The following is a 17,799-nucleotide window of genomic DNA, read 5'->3' as shown; positions in this document are numbered from 1 at the left end:
TGTTGTGTAGTTAGTCTCCTAAAGGGGAGTAGATTTTTATTTTATGATTTGGTCTGCCTTAAAGGGACATTGTGCCTATTTGTTTTTGATATGGAAAATAAACCACTGAAGGTTAAAGCCTAAAACATACCATTTGGACTCTTACTGATCCTACTGCGAGGCCGTTTTGCCACAAGACCCTTTTGATGAAGGTGGTACCAGTGTCAAACCTAGCATGATTACAACCCACAATATCTGCCATTTAGGGCAGCAGCTCTAGCATTAAACTAACCCAGAGGCTGGGAAATGCTGCTGTTTCAGGATACTTGAAAACATTTTTTTGCATAAATCAGTATTGGATAATAATTATTTTTTTTAAAAATTCAAATCGTAATGCAATTTTTTTTATAACTTGTATTTTTATTGAGGTAAGTTACAGGAACATAATATAACATAACATTGACAGAAGCAATCAGAATAAAATTCAGCTAATCCATAGAGATGTTACATTGCACTGGGGATGACAACAAGACAACATAAGACAAGACTGACTCAGACAACACCTAGGTCTCGGTGAATAAGCAGCTTATGTATTTGTATATCATACATAACATATTACCAGGTGGGGGGGAGGGGTGACACAAAAGGGGGAGAGTGAAAGGTTGGTAAGGATGGGACAGCCTATAGGGGAGGTGGGGGGGCGTGGAAAGGTATAATTTTAGATGGAGTCTCTGGAACCTGTTTATTGGAGCTTCTTTTCGCGTCATTGCTATCGCGAAACTTTTTTGTTTGGTTGATCGTATTAATGGTGGCATCTGTGTGGAGATGGGGTATGGTCTGGACCGACTAAAGGAGAATGTATCTAGAGCCATCAATGCCATATCGTGGTGCGCTCCACCCCGGGGATGTCTGTTTTGCAATTTTAATCAGTTTTAAAGCATCCTTTGATTTCTATAGCAGGTGTTAGCCGACTTCCAAAGCAGTGAAAGATCTTTGCCACACTTTCCTGTTTGTGATAATTTGTTGCCAATTTTCCCAGCAGTTTGAGCTGTAAACTGTAACAATAGATAATGTTCCCTTAGTAATATAAGGATAGATTGTAGCTGATTGTCAGGTTAAGTAAGCATGTAGAATTAACTCCAATTGAGATGGCAGTACCCTCTCCTGGGGAATCGACCATCAGGAAGAGGAAGTTTAAAACCTATAGGAGGGTGGCTAAGGATAAGGAGGGTGAACATTACTATGTTCACCCTCTAAAGACTCCTAAGTGGAACAAGGTATCTGTTCCACACAGGTTGGTCTTGTCCGGACCAGTTGTTAAGATCAGCCAGCCAGGGCCAGACTTCACTCCAGATCCCCCAAGGGGGTGAGGCCATAGGGTCAGCGTATTTTGATGTGGTATAAATACACCCCACACAGTCTTGTGATTGGTCAGCGTGGGGGAGAAAAGCTGATCCAATCACAGCCACACATCACAGCTGTTCAAAATCAAACAAAATCTCTATATACACACAACAATTTTATAAAATAATAATATAATACAGGACAATGATAACATATTTAATGAACAACTGATGAAACTATCAACATATAAAGTATATTAAAAAATGGATTAGTATGAAATAGACAAATTATATCACAAGCTCTAGAATAAAAAAAAAGTAACCACATAGCTAACAGTAAATACTTAATAAGTGACTATATTCATAAGCTTATAGGATAGTGATCATGAAAGTTGTCCTTAGATCAAGAGAAAGTTTTGATAGGGTGGATCACCAGTACATCATACATACCCTACAGGCGTTCGGCTTTGGCCCACAATGTGTGTGCCTTATCCAGACACTGTACACCTTTGACGAGTGTCTGGTGAAGATCAATTGGTCTCTGAAAATACTTTTGGCGTTTGGTGAGGGAGTATGTCAAGGATGTCCACTGTCCGGGCAACTATAGATTCTGGCCATCAAGCCCTTCCTCTGCCTACTGAGGAAGAGGTTCAATGGGCTGGTGCTGTGGGAGCCCGACATGCGGGTAGTCCTGTCAGCCTATCCTGAAGATGTGCTCCCAATAGCCCAGGACCTAGTTGATTTGTAGTTGGCACAAGTGTGCCAAGAGGTCTAAACCAAGGGAGCATAATCATTTTCTCCTGCGCCCCCCTGCCGGATGTCCCCCTCTCTACGCACCCTCACTTACCTTGATTCAGACATTCTGGGCGTCATGACGTCACGTCACCATGGCAACGAGATATCACATGACCCCACGGCATCATTTGACGCCACGTTGGCATGACGAAGCATCTCCAGAAGCCGTCTGAACCAAGGTAAGTGCAGTTTACAGAGGACTTCACCGCTTCCCTGGCATTTAATTTAAATGCCTTCAGGAAGCACGCAGGGCCTCTGTAAACCCAGCGCCCCCACAGATAATATTGGATTCCCCCTATGTCCGTCTCTGACTAATCCTGGCACAAGTAACCAGGGGATCTCCTGGAGTATGAGTGACGGTACTGGGTAGAGGCAGGTGCTCATGCACCATATCTGTCTGTCCATTGCCTGCGTCCCTTGCATCTGAACCAGGAGTTTAAAGATGCCATTTCCTCCAACTCACGCACCTTCATTGAGGTGGTATTGCAGGCCGGACAGCCATGCACCCCTTTCACCACCAACTCTCCGGATATTTGCCTGCCACAATACCATCTGGAGGTGAGTACTACCAGCAAATGAGGGCGACAGACCCCGGTGGAGGTAAGTCTATTTAGAATTGATTCCCTGCACCACCGGGGATCTGAGTTGGAGAGTCCTCCACAGTGCATTGAGCATAGGAGAGTACTTGGCCCCACCATCTGCCCTTTTTGTGGCAAAAGGGTCTGTGTACCATTTTTATTTTAGCTTCGCCTTACACCTCTTATCCACCTTGAGGGGCCTTCTCCGGCAGCTCTGGCTGCACTTTTCCCCTCACCTTTTTTATTTTAGGGCGCCCAGTGTCCTGGGACAATAAGCCTAGAGATCTCCTCATCAACCTGCTCCTGGCATTGGCTAAGCTAGCCATTTATAAGACCAGGAAGCATCGTTTGGAGGGAGAGATCCCAATGAACATCGTGGCAATGTTCCTAGCACTGGTGCACTCCCATATCCAAGCAGAGTACACGTATGCCAAGTCCCCTGGGTTGGTTCCTGAGTTTGCCTCCCAGTTAGCGCCAGGTGGGGTGCACTGCACGGTATCCCTCAGATGGATTTCTTTATATTAACCCTCCATTTTTAGTGCACTTTATTTGCTTTTACAGTGCACTTGCTATTGGTTTATTTTGATATTTGTTTGTCTAGATTCTTTTTGTCTTATTTGGTTCTGGAATCCAAGTATGATTTGCCGTTCAACTGATAGACCTCCTCCTTCTCCTCACATTGAAGCTACCTGAATAGGCCCCTTAGCCTGCTATAGCCACTATATAAAGCTGAACAGTGAAACTGTTTGTTATAAGGTCAGTCTGATGTACAGTATGATCAAAAGTACCCAATGACAGCAACATGTTTAATGGGCAAAAGGGTTCGCAGGATCAAAGTGACCTCGTTAGTGACATGTTTAATGAGTTACAGTGTCAGTCCAATGTAGAACCAAAATAACCTCCTGATAGTAACAATGAGTTAAAAGGTCAGTCCTACCTAATACTAAAATGACCTAATAACATGGTCATAATTAATGGACTAAAGGATCAGTGCTGTGTAAGACCAAAGGGACTTAATGCCGTTGACATTTTTAATGAGTTCAATGGATGGTCACACAAAAATTCAAAGGGAAATGTGCAAGACCAAAAATCACAAGCAAACTCTGAATCCTTGAAATGTTGTCCACATTGGGATACATATTACAGGGAAGCACTTGTCGTCGACCCATTGGATAAGTAATTTTCACTTCGACCTTGTGTCTGTAACACTCCACCATCCGTGCACAAATCCCCTTGCATTTCATCTTCTGTAGCAATAGAACTCACTGAATTCCTTGAGTAGGGTTCAATTTCCAGTAGTAAAGAAAATCCGCATGGCAGGGCGCCCAGGTCCTGCATTTTAATTGTACAACAAATGTAGTATTTGGCCTAATTAGTCGAAGAGGGTCGTCAGCCAGCAGGGAGTCTGTGTGCAAATGTAACCGTTTAAGCTGTGTTATCTTTCCAGAAGGTAAGCAAAAGAAAACCACAATCTACTAGCGTGATAGGAAGATGTAATTAATCCACACTGCCCACATGAATACCATTTTGCATTGGATACTGTGAGCATAAAACAATAATGCTGTACGTAGAAAACAAAACTGCTTAACTTGTCTCATTGAGCAGAATTCGATTTTTATCAGATGAGCTTTGATTGCCTTTCTGAAGTTAATGGTATAGTCAACCTCATTCTCAGCAGCCTAAATGGGCTTTTAGCAAGGCCCCAGAGTGTCTAGCCATTTTGTTCTAAAAGCCTGTTCTTCAGTTGTGATTTATAGTTACCATCTGACCTGTTAAAGCAATGACCCTTCACTCCAGCAAGATTAACTATGTATGTCTGGGCTGAGAGAGGCTCATGTTGCTAATTTTACATTCTTTCTTGCATAAAGGTGCCGTTCCCCTAGAGGGCTTCAAAGTATCGTTCCCCTAGAGCGCTTCAAAGTATTGGCACTGTGTCCAATTTAACAAAGAGGACCACATTTATCAAACATTGGGATAAAACTGTGTTTTAGAGAGATTTTGCCAATGTATATGCTGTAAGAATAGGAAGGTGGAATAGGCATTCCAAAATCTTTTTTTTTTTTTTTTTTTTTAAACATTGTGAAATTGTAAGATTGTAAATAAAGTAAAGGGTAGAGGATACTCTAAGTGTTAAAATAACAGTGTTACTTTGTATCAGCTAGTGTCACATACGGCACACCTGTGAGCGCGTGACCTGAATACGGGACAAGGGTTAAAACACAGCCCCCACCCTTCACCTTCGCAAAGGTCCCTCAAATTTGTAATATCTCTCCTAAATCTGTCCCTATATACCACCTGTCACAAACAGCACACAAGTGGACACGTGACTTAGATATGCACCAAGGGTTAATACACACGGCAACTCTAGACACTCACATTTCGCCCAAGGAAGGTACCTCCAATGAGTTAATATTAACCCTTACTCAATTTCAAACATATCAAAAGGCTGCCAGCACCCGGGAAAAATGCAAATAAAAGATGTTATTAATATTTGCTACGTTCCCAGGTCCCTGTTTATTATAGAAAAAACTATGCACTTCTGTTGTAGCAAAATATGTCTGAACATGTAAATACTCTCTCCAGAACATGCAACAGTTCAACAGTTCAACAGTTCATTCATTCAGAGCCCAAAGCATCACTTATTAAATGTTTAAATATATATATAAAAATACAGTGCTTAGATTACATAGAAAAGGATTACAAGAACATACAATTACAATAAATGCAGAACAGCTCTCAAAATAACAGGATAAAACATAAAATAGTAATCCCTATACAGTACATTACCCAAATGACATAGGTTTTCTCCCAGAGAGGTCACTGGCGCAGAAGGTGAGATATCACGTGTCCAAAACACACCTCTGTTGAAATTTGATTTCCTAATACATTTATGCAGATTTAGATATTCTTTTTCTCCATGGAAACAACATAAACCCATACCCTGTCATAAATCAGCAATTAGATTGACAGTTGTACGACCGAGAAAAAAGAAACCTTTACAAACTACGTTTATACCTGCCTCCGGATATATCGGCACTCATAACTTCGGGTCTGTAATACTTAGACACATGTGAGTCACATAAATAGATTCAGGCATTCATGGCGGACGCAACGAGACTAAATATATCTGTCTTAATCATAAATTTGAGCAACAAAAGGATATCTACTGTTTTTTTACAACTCTTACCTATGTAGAGTGGAGTACTGTTTGATTTGTCTTTTTGCCACGGTTACAAATATGTACCTGTTATTGTGTAGAGGAGATTACATCACGTGATATTCTCATTTTTAATAAAGTCATTCTTGGGTTGAATACTTGCTTAGTCATGCCCCCTGAAGCTTTCAGAACCCTCCCTCTCTCAGCTCTGCTCCAGACTATAACAACCTGGTCAGGAACTACAACTTTGCCCTCTCCTCCTCTCTTGATCTACATGCCCCGCTTTTCAGTCTGCAGTTCTCGCCCTTCTAACCCCAGACTATGGCTAAACTTCCACATGCTCATGCTGCGTTCCTGCACTCGTTCCTCTGAACGTCTCTGGAAGCACAAACTTCCTTCACTACAAATTTATGCTATCCTGTTTCAACTATGCCCTCTCTCAGGCTAAACAATCCTACTTTTGTTCCCTAATCAACATGCACTAACCCATGCCAACTCTTCTCTGTCTTTGACTCCCTACTCAGATCACCCTCTGCTGCCTGTTTTTCTTCCTCCATCTCACCTCAGGACTTTGCAGACTATTTCAAGGAAAATGTGAAATCCATACCTATATCCCCTCTGTATCCTCCAACAATCCTATATCTCTTCCTAACTCTCCTTCTGCCTTTCTTGACTCTTTTTCCACTGTCACAGAGGAGGATGCGTCATTGCTGATCTCGTCTCATCTCTTAAAACCTCTCGCTCCTACAATAATCCCTATGCTCCCACACATTTTTAACTCCTCCCTCTACTCTGGTACCATTCCCTCCTCCTTCAAACATGCAACATTTATACCATTACTCAAAAACAGCAAACTTGACCCTACCTGTATTTCTAACTATCGTCCTGTCTCCCTCCTGTATTTGCCTCTAAACTCCTTGAACGTCTTGTATTCTCTCGCTTGCTCCATTTTCTCACCACCTATTCTATCCCAGACCCTCTACAATCTGGCTTCTACACTGCTCACTCCACTAAAACAGCCCTCACTAGAATAACTAATGACCTCCATGCTTCCAAAGACAGAGGCCATTACACTCTGCTCATATTACTCAATCTCTCTGCAGGATTTGATACTGTGGACCACCCTCTTCTCCTTCACATTCTCCATACTCTTGGTATTCATAACAAAGCTCTCTCCCAGATCTCCTTTTACCTCGCCAATCGTACTTTCAGTTTCTCTTTTGCTAACACCTCGTCCTCTATCGATCGCCCTGTGGGGGTACCCCCAGGTACCTCAGAGACCTCTTCTCTTTTCACACTCTCTCTAGGTGACCTAATCAAATCTCTTGGGTTCAAATATCACATCTATGCTGATGACACACACATGTACTTTTCAACCACTGACCTTACACCTGCTGTACAGACCAAAGTTTCTGAATGTCTTACTGCAATATCATTCTGGATTGCCCTCTGCCGACTTAAACTTAACATGTCAAAAACGGAGCTCTTCATACTTCCTCCCAAACCTGAACCTACTACCTCCTTCCACATTACTATTGGAAGTACTATTCTACACCCAGTAGCACACGCATGCTGCCTAAGGGGTCATTCTCGACTCCTCTCTTTCATTCTTCTCTCATATTCAAAAGGTAGATAAAACCTGTCGTTTTTTCCTCTGCAATATTACAAAGATACGGCCTTTCCTCTGTTGCTAGACTGCTAAAACTCTGACACAGACCCTCATTCTCTCAAGTCTCGATTACTGTAACCTCCTGCTGTCCAGCCTTCCTGCCTCTCACCTGTCTCCCCTACAATCTATCCTAAACGCTGCTGCCAGAATCACTGTACTCTTTCCTAAATCTGTCTCAGCATCTCCCGTGCTGAAATCCCTCTCCTGGCTTCCTATCAAATCCAGAATCACACAATCAATTCTCCTCCTCAATGTTAAAGTTTTACACTCTTCTGATCCTACTTAAATCTCAGCCCTAATTTCTCGCTATACACCATCCCGACTCTTGCGTTCTGCTCAATGATGTCTCTCTACCCCCTTTGTATCTAAAGCCCTCTCCCGCCTTAAACCTTTCTCGCTGACTGCCCCACACCTCTGGAATGTCCTTCCCTTCAATATCCGACTAGCACCCTCTCTATCCACCTTTAAGACCCACCTTAAAACACACCTGCTTAACGAAGCATATGAGTAGCTCCGTGGCTGATACTTTACACCTCATACACAAAGTTGGCCCCTTGGAGACACACTTACCAGAATGCCATCCTACTGTCTCTCTACATTCTTCCTACCTACCAATTAGATTTTAAGCTCTTCGGAGCAGGGACTACTTTTCTAAATATTACTTTTATGTCTGTAGCACTTCTTCTCATTATATGTTATTTGCATTATTTCTTATTTATATGATTGTCACGTGTATTACTGCTGTGAAGCGCTATGTACATTAATGGCGCTATATAAATAAAGACATACATACATACATATACACCCTCCAGAGAATGCCTTTGAATGTAGCCCTAAAAGGATCCTGTTTATAAAGTTGTCAGGAGAGCCATATTTTATTCCCATCTCTGTCAAAACAACTGCCTTTATTTCGAGACTCTATCAGCTTCATTCAGTACTATCTATCTGATACATTTAATGACCATACAGGATAGGCCCCCCAATTAAGTTCCCTTGAGGCTCAGAGCAGACCCACGAAAAGACCTGACCTGTTAGAAACCCAATATATTATATTTTTAAACCCAAGTTGTACCTTTTTAACCCCTGAGTCACCAGATGGATTAAAATAAATAACATCTCATGATATTATTATGATCGCTAGTACTGGGGTTTAGAACAATTTTTTTAAGGAATCCTACAATTACATTGTGAAATTCTGTGGAACCCCCACCCTTTATCCCTGTTTTTATTCTCCCACATACAACCCTCCCCCCCCACCCGGTTTCTACTCACACACACCACACACATCCACACACACAATCCCCTCCCCCCCCGATTTTACTTACAACATCCCCCCACCCCCCTTATTTTTACTCACGACATCCTCCCTCTCCCAGTTTTTACTCCCAGCATCCTCTTGTCACTGCCCAGCCGGTGATGCAGAAGGGCCCAGCAAGGCGACCGATACATGAAGTAGGGCACGACTTCCAGCATGGCCTAACTTCCATGTCCCCTCCGTTGCCGGGGAGGTCTGTTAAAGAAATTGCATGGAACCTTTTAGGGATGACCAATGTTTGGTAGAACCCCGATTGAAAAACAGTGACCTAATACCATCATGCATTGACACTGGCAGTCTCACTTAACAATAATATAGAGATTAGAAAACAGACGCAAATTTGCACGCTGCACGTTCTCTAGCATTATTGTGTAATTCATATTTCAAGTTAAACCATATTTAAAAGCTTTTTAAACATGCATCTCAACGGTAGTTTTTTTGTTGTTGTAAATATCTTTATAAGTAGGTTCACCTGCCTTATCCCAGATGGGCTTTCCTGTTTTAAATATTATGTAAAACAATTTCCTGCAGGCTATAGTTTATTATTCTGCTTTTCTTTGATAAATGCTCATGCCTACATTTGAAAACCTCCACAAGATGATCTAGGTTGTGAAGCAATTCATCAAAAAATAAAATGATGCCCTTATTTACTAAGCTGTACTGAACTATAGGACATTTACAGCACTGTGAATGTGAATGGGCCACAATATGTATTGTGACATACTGCAGCACTAATTAAAGATAGGTAGTATGTGTCTAAGGGCATAATCTATTAAACTATGGTAATTATCAGGCATTCACAATGGCCTATATCACTGGTTTACAACCTTTTTTTTGTTAAGGAACCCTATAATTATAATGTAAAATTATGCAGAACCCCAAACTTCTCTAATAGCGTTTCTGAGATCAGCAGCATTGTAGGTTATTCTGTGTTTAGTACAATTTTCAAATGACCTGAACATTTCATGGAAATCTATAGGGATGCACGCAGAATCCAATGTCTCCTGGGAACCCTGGTTCAAAAACACTGGCATAGATACATTAACCTCCATTAAGACAAAAATACTGTGTTATATCCCCCAAAAGAGCATTGTTTTTTTAGTGCAATACATCAACGTTGCACCATTACAAAAAAAACCCCAGGACTTTTCTGCGAGCGACAAAGATTTTGGGTCCGGCATACACAAATGCCACAGTTTTAGCCATGTTGATGCCATACTGCTGTGCCAGCCTTTATTCTAAAACTTCTCGGGGGCGTGGTGGTTCCATGTCCTGAATGCCACGCAGAGTAAATGGTGCATCCCCCGTGCTCATGCTGCATTCGCGCCGCCCAGCACCCGCGGTTAATCTGTTTAATTATAATGGTTCGGATTTAATTGAGGGCAATTCTTCGCGTATCCGCCAGATGGCAGATATTAATGAATTGTAATGAATTCTAATGTGTACACTGCTTGTGCTACAGTAATGTGTCGACTTGCAGGTGTTTAAAAAAACCCACAGTGGTCCATTGTGAATTGACCTTTGTACTGAAGAAGTTACTATATCAATTTAGGCGTTTCATTATAAAAACTCAATGCTCTGTGTCTTTTTCACATTACTTACTTACTTTGTCTTTCTCACTGCACAATCGCTCGCCGGACAGAGACCACCGCAGTATGTGTGCAAAAGACCGCACATATGAATACGTAATTTGGTCGGCAATTAATGCAGCAGCTGATAACATGGCCACAGTTTATGAAATCTATCAATATTTTATCGCGAATTATGACTTTTACAAATTTTCACTTGATGCTTGTGGGTGGAAGCGTGCGATAAGGAAAAAGTTAAGTAGCGATCCGTGTTTTTTTCATATTACCGCTGCACACTGAGTTAGAGGAGGGTATTGGTGTGTGGTGCCAGATTTTTCCAGTATCTTTGATCATGGAGACTTCAAAAGGAGAAAGGTCATGTTAAATCCAAATAAGATTCGTCAATCCCAGGCCAGCAATGTAACAGCCCTGCGCCGGCGCCAGCACCAGCTGACAATAACGGTCCAACCGTCAGTGAAAACCTGGTGACCGGCAACCCTTGCTACTGTATGTATGTATGCTGGATTATTAGTTCAAATAAATATTTTCAACAGGTCATCATAATGTTTTGAGCCCCACACCCCCAAATAAAAATCACAGTATGCCACCCACCTCATAAAGTACGTACATGACTAGTGTAAAATTAAAAAGCTACATCAGTGATTGATTCTTAGAATATCAAAAATTGTTATGCAAGCCCATGTCGAGAAATGAAAAAAGGGATTTTTTTTCAGACTTGAAATTCAAATTGAATGAGAAGTCATACACGCATGCGTATTAAATCAAAACAATATTAAAACAATACATATATAATACTGTACATACTGCTGCGGCACAGTTTATTCGAGCATTTGCCCGTTCTGTGCCGCAGCAGTAGCCTGGCGCGCGCCCGAGTGTGACGGGCGCACGCCGAAGCAGCGGAAGAGCGCCCTCCGATCGGGGCGCTCTCCCTACCGCTGCCGGGTCCGCCGGGTCCCCCGGAACCCCCTGCCGCTGTCCCGCGATCGCGGGACACCAGGGCTCCCTCGGGGAGCCCCTGGACACGCGTGCAGGGGGCGCACGCTCCCGATGATGCGTGACCGCGCGTCTATGACGCGCGGCACGCCGAGGGGCGGCCACTAGCAAGCCGGGAGATTTCCCGGCTTGCGGTACCGACCACACTTCAATAAAGTGTGTCGGTAGTGTACAGTATACTGTAGAATAAATACATAATGTATAGAATAAATGATAATAACTTTTTATTTTGGGGATTTCTTATAAGAGTCACAGTATGCCACCCACCTCATACAGTACATACATGACTAGTGTAGAATTAAAAAGCTACAGTAGTGATTGAATCTCAAAATAGCCAAAATTGTTATGCAATGTTGAGAAACGAAAAAAAAGTTATTTTTTTCAGACTTGAAATTCAAATTGAATGAGAAGTCATACACGCATGTGCCTAAATGTGATGACACGCATATGCATTTCGACAAGGTTCCAATGAGACATACACGCATGCGCATAAATGTGATAATGCATATGCGTTTCAACAAGGTTCCAATGAGGCATACACGAATGCTCATAAATGTGATGACACGCATATGGGTTTCAACAAGGTTCCAATGAGACATACACGCATGCGCATAAATGTGATAACACGCATATGCGTTTCAACAAGGTTCCAATGAGACATACACACATGCACATAAATTATAAATAGTAGGAAAAGAAGAGCAAGCCTAGCAAAAGTATTGATTAATAAATAATACATATAGAAATGTGATGGTACGCATACAGTATGCGTTTCAACAAGGTTTCAATCCGCATGAGCGGAAAAAATATTTTAAATTCTGAAGAAGACGCAACATTATACTGTATTTTTGTAATACAGTACTTCTTTTCCCTTTAGTATCCTGTATTCAGTATAGTATGTGTCCTCATATTTTTATGTGTGTGGCTAAGGAGCCTCAGACTACTGTATACACTGCCGACACACTTAATTGCAGTGCGGCCAGATCCGCAAGCCGGGAGATTTCCCGGCTTGCTAGTGGCCGCCCCTCGGCGTGCCGCGCGTCATAGACGCGCGGTCACGCGTCTTCGGGAGCGTGCGCCCCCAGCACGCGCGTCAAGGGCTCCCCGAGGGAGCCCTGGTGTCCCGCGATCGCGGGACGGCGGCAGGGGGTTCCGGGGGACCCGGCGGACCCGGCAGCGGTAGGGAGAGCGCCCCGATCGGAGGGCGCTCTTCCGCTGCTTCGGCGCGCGCCCGTCACCCTCGGGCGCGCGCCAGGCTACTGCTGCGGCCAAGAACGGGCAAATGCTCGAATAAACTTGGCCGCAGCAGTACAGTATGAACCCGTAACGTTAATCTCTGCTTCAAATATAAATCTTCGAATTACAATTACTGTACACACACACACAGAATTACAGAACTGTATGGCTGTACTGTGTACTGTAGGTTGAATTGCTATTAGATTTTTAAGACAACAACTCACGATCGCCCACTTGAGTTTCTAGACGGTATTGCAGACAACGCTAAAATGCAATTTTCAGCGCTTGATAAATGGATTCTGCACGCGATAGAAAAACGATAGAAACCTGAGTCAATTGCTATACGGTTGGAAAACATACCGCGTCATGACCCGGTATTCAGAGCAGTACAGCGTGCGAGGCTTTAGAATAAAAGCTGGCGCAGCTGTACATCAAGCCCCGATATTTATAAAAACCGTGGTAATGCCAACAAATAGCCCATTTTGCATCACCTACTCCAGGCTGGTATTAGCCCTATCTTGCTTATGTATATAATGGCCAATATATAGCCTTGAATACCATGGAATCAGCGATTAAAAATAAACACAAATCACATGATCTTACATATTAACCCCTTAATAGCCTAAGTGGTCACCTAGTCATTGGTTTCCACAACTAGTTGACAAATAAGGGCTACAAAGCAGTGAACATTAACATTAAACTACACTACCTACTCCATTTGGCTACCTCAATGGCTAGTAAAGCATTGCTATGTCCTACCATCACTCCCTGGGGTCCTATAAACCCTCCCTGCAGCAAATACCCCTATCACCCCCTCTAGACTAATGGGCAATAGCCCTATAGGCCAAATCTGGCTAATAGGGCTTTTGGCCATTCCAAACACCCAAAGAAGACATGATTTTGTTGTCCATATACTTGATGTCCTATTAAAGAGAGTGAATCACATGGTGCACCAAGCAATCTGATTTTTTGAAATAACATGTGTTCCACTGATGTCTTTTTCATCGGTCTAGGGGCCACATCCGGTGGCTGAAGAACACATAAGAAGAAAGAACATTACTTTTAAGAAGAAAATAAAAAATTCTCACATGAAGATTCTTCAAGCAACAGGGGATCTAGGGCTTTGGGTCAAGTTGATGATTCAATGTTGAAGGCCACAGATAGACTTGGATCACAAATACTGCAGGCCATTGAGCCTTGTATTATTTTATATGTTTGGATTTTTGTTTTTTGTTTATGCCATCAGGCTTTGGGTTATTTTATATAGCTTTGGTTTTTTGTTTAGGCCATCGGAGCTTGGATTTGTTTTTATGAGTTTTTATGGTTCGGCATTGGACCTTTTTTAGATTGGTGCCGGGGGACTTCAGCCCTGAAGATGAGGATGGTCTTCATCCAGGGAAGGGTAAGTAACCTCATTTATATGACAGGTCACTATTTATTGCCAATATGGCTATCTTTGTCCCCATTGAGAGGGCCTCAGTAGCCACAGTGACAATCCATGGGTTTATGTTTAACATATATTTGTAATGTATTTTTGGGTTTAATACATTTCTTTTGTGGATGTTGTGAACGGCCAAACATACTATTAGGAGAAAATCCCTCAGATGAAAGATCCCTCGGAGAGAAAAGCGACAGTCCAGAAACCTTTCTCAATTTGAAAAAAAAAATCCTTTAAAAAAAAAAAAGATCCTTCTACATTAAAATCTTTTTTTCAAAATTGAGAAAGTCTCTTGGAGTGCCGCTTTTTCTCGCATCCGTGAGATTTTCTCCTAACACTGATCGCATCTTGGCTGGTGATGTGCGTGCACCCAAGGTATTCCTGTGGAGTCGTGTGAGTTCCCCTTTCCTTCTATTACCCAAATCCCTATTAGCCACAGTCTAGAGGGGGCAGCGGTTTGCTGGGGAAGAGTAAGGTGAAGGGTGTTCGTGTTAGTGGCCATGGGGAGGAGGGTCAGGCCCCTGGGTTTGGTGGTCATAGGGGTTAACACCTTCTTTGCCTTAGGCCTCGGCCAGGCTCCCTGCTTGCTCGCTGAGGCGCGCTGAGGCTCAGGGAAAGTGGGTGCTTTCCCTGGCCTTGCGGTTGCTTACCGCACGCGCTGTCAGGGGGCCGTCAGGGGGGTGGGCCGGGGGTGGGCGCGTCACTGGCCGGGGGCGGGCCAGTGACGTCACAGAGCTGGTTCGCCCTCATTGGGCGAACCGCTCACGTGACCGGCCTGTTGCGCCGGCAAGCGGGGGAATTTTAAATTCCCCTAAGACCTATGCTTCCGCGCGCTTGCGGAAGCATAGGTGAGCCCCTACTAAAGCCGCTCTAATTGCGTCTGTAGGGGCTCAGTGCTGAGCGAGAGCACGTGTCAGCGCGCTTCCGCCAGCAAGCAGGGAACATGGCCGAGGCTTTAGCAGCTAGTAAAGCATTGCATGGCATGGCAATGCTTTACTAGCCACTAAGGTAGCCAAGGGGGGGTGATGTAGTTTTTTGCATAGTAACTCCTCTGATGCCTGTGGGGTACCATGGTAACCACAGGCATCAAAGGGGTTAATGTTATTTCTATTATAGGCTTCTGTAATAATTGATATTACAGAAGCCTAGGGTAGGAATATTATTAATACGATCGCGATGCGGTAATAAACGTGTCTTGTTAATTCCCGCATTGTGACTAGGGCTAAAATACCACACCCAGTAAATTATTACCGCAATCTTTATTACTTCCATCATAAAATTGCAGCAATAAGACACACTACTTTTATTTTTACCAGTTGATTAACTCTGTTTTATTGTAGGTTTCTGAATCTAGGCCAATGTGTCATGGCATATTACTGATTAGAATATATGGGCCGTACATTGCTAAGGGCCAGATCGACTAAACAGTGCTAAGCCAACCCGCATGCTTTGACCCATTCAAGTAAATGAGCCATAAGGTGACTTATGACTTATGTCTGTTTAGTAAATATGACCCTATGGGTCCAATGTTGTCATTCAAGCCCTTTTCGGCCGAAAATCATAATTACAGTCAATGGGGATATTCAGCCAAAAACAGCCCAAATGGCAACATACAGTAGGACTATATTGAATTACTCCCTAAGTGCCTCATGCTCTTAAAGTCCCGATAATGGGTCTTGGCCCATGATATTCCTTATCCCTCCATAATTAATCCTGGCATACTGTACCTGCAGCCTGCACTGCAAGTCTTTGGCTGCGGACATAGTGCACGCGCCGACACGCGCGGCACTAACAAATTCATGTATGTGCACCAGTCCGGCCATACTACGTGCTATGCCACGCGCATGGCAGGATTTTGAGCAGACAAAAAAAATTAGATATTCGCACGACGGCCGCGTCACGTGAGCGTTTCCGCCAATGAGGGCGAACCAGCCTGGTGACGTCACGGCCACGCCTCCCCGTCTTGTGAGTGAACAGAGTCTACAGATCACTGAGGTGACAGGCACACGTGCCTACTAGCGCTCTGTCACGCATGCACTATGGCACAGTCTTACAAACTGTATTCTTTAGCCAGGGATTGATGTAGTTCCACAGATAGAAGACCGGGAGTTGCATTCCTCATTGAAACTCAACAGTGACAGCTTCATTATAAGGAATCAATCAGCCCTTATCTCCCCTGGGAAGCATCCATGAGCTCTAACAAACTGTTTTTCTATGTTGGTCTGCATCAAGGCAACAGCGACGGACTTATAACTCCCCAAAAGTCATTAAAAGCAGAGGTTATCCAATCCCCATTTTTCATTTGGTTGCTCGTCTTTTACAGCAATATTTATCCTTCACAGCCAAAGGGATTGTGGTTTAATAATGAGGGAGAAAATGGGAAAGTGAAAGCATTTAGTGCAATTTGAAGCAGAAATTGGAGTGTTAACAAGAAATGTAAAACTCACGGTAGAGTTTAGAAAAATAATTGGGGGAAAATTAGACTTTAAAGCAGCATTCCATAATTATATTCCCTTATAGGTAGGATAGAAGCAGGGGTGTCCGTGGCTGAACTATGTTAATTTTGGCTCCAGCAACCCCCCTCCTTCCCGGGATACTGTAGATGCTACCGGTAGCATGCGTGGTTGGGTGAACAATATGGATGTTTAATGATGACTTAGCTTCCCATTTGTTCCCAATACCCAAGGAGATATAAGCATCCATTTTGTTCACCCAGCCGGGCATGCTACTGCCAGCACCTACAGAAATTAACACCATTCAGCCCCAGAGATCCCCTGCTTTCCAAACACACAGATACCCAACAAGCTCTGAGAAATCCCAAACAATACAACATTATATATATATACACATGTGGTAACCAGGGGGATCCTGATGACAAAAGACAGCAAATCGCAGTAATAATCCAAAAAGTGTGTATTGTGAACACAGGGCCTGTATAAGTGTCAAAAGGAGTACTAGTGGGCGTGGCTAAATGTATACAACAAAAAACAAACAAAGATGCCAAAAAGTTCTTCCAATGTGACAAAAATACACAGTGCGATAACTAAATATTCTCTTGAAAAAGGGTCATTTATTTAAACCCTTTGGCCAAAGCGTCTTAAGCCTGCTGCCACTTCAAGGCATGATCGTTAGCAGGTCCTAACACTCCCTGAGTTAAAATTCTTATTTACCTGTATAATTACAGGAAGAATGATCAGCATTGGATCTGTCGTAACCCAGTAAAATGAAACTGACCTGCCGACTTGGAAAGTGAGGAGGGGCGAGCTTAAACCTTAAACCCCCTCCTTTCCACTAGGAAGAAGAAAAAAAACTTAGTGGAACTAATCCTCGAACCCCTTAAGTGACAGAGAGGCCAGCAATGCATTGCCACCCGAGAAAAGATGGTTTCACGGCATATGGAATGGGAGCCACGGAACCTCAGAAAGTTGTAAAGATGAAACTTTCCAGCAGCTGCCGCTGCTCTTAAGTGGAGAAAAAGATAAAATGATTACGAGGTGGAAATAAGTCACAAGAGCCGTTTTTATCATGCAGTATGTTTGTGAGAGCAAATGTTCCTTTACGTATATCAATAAAAACTCAATCAAGGGGAGAGCGGCTGTATATCTAACAAAGTCCTCTCCGTCCGAATGAGCGATAACTTGTTGTGTTGCAGCCAAATGAAAGCAGAAAGGAATAAGCCTGGGGAAGGGAGAGAAAAAACCATCTCT

The sequence above is a fragment of the Ascaphus truei genome, chromosome 9 (assembly GCF_040206685.1).
Source record: "Ascaphus truei isolate aAscTru1 chromosome 9, aAscTru1.hap1, whole genome shotgun sequence".
Taxonomy (NCBI): domain Eukaryota; kingdom Metazoa; phylum Chordata; class Amphibia; order Anura; family Ascaphidae; genus Ascaphus; species Ascaphus truei.
Note: the sequence above shows the minus strand (reverse complement) of the source record.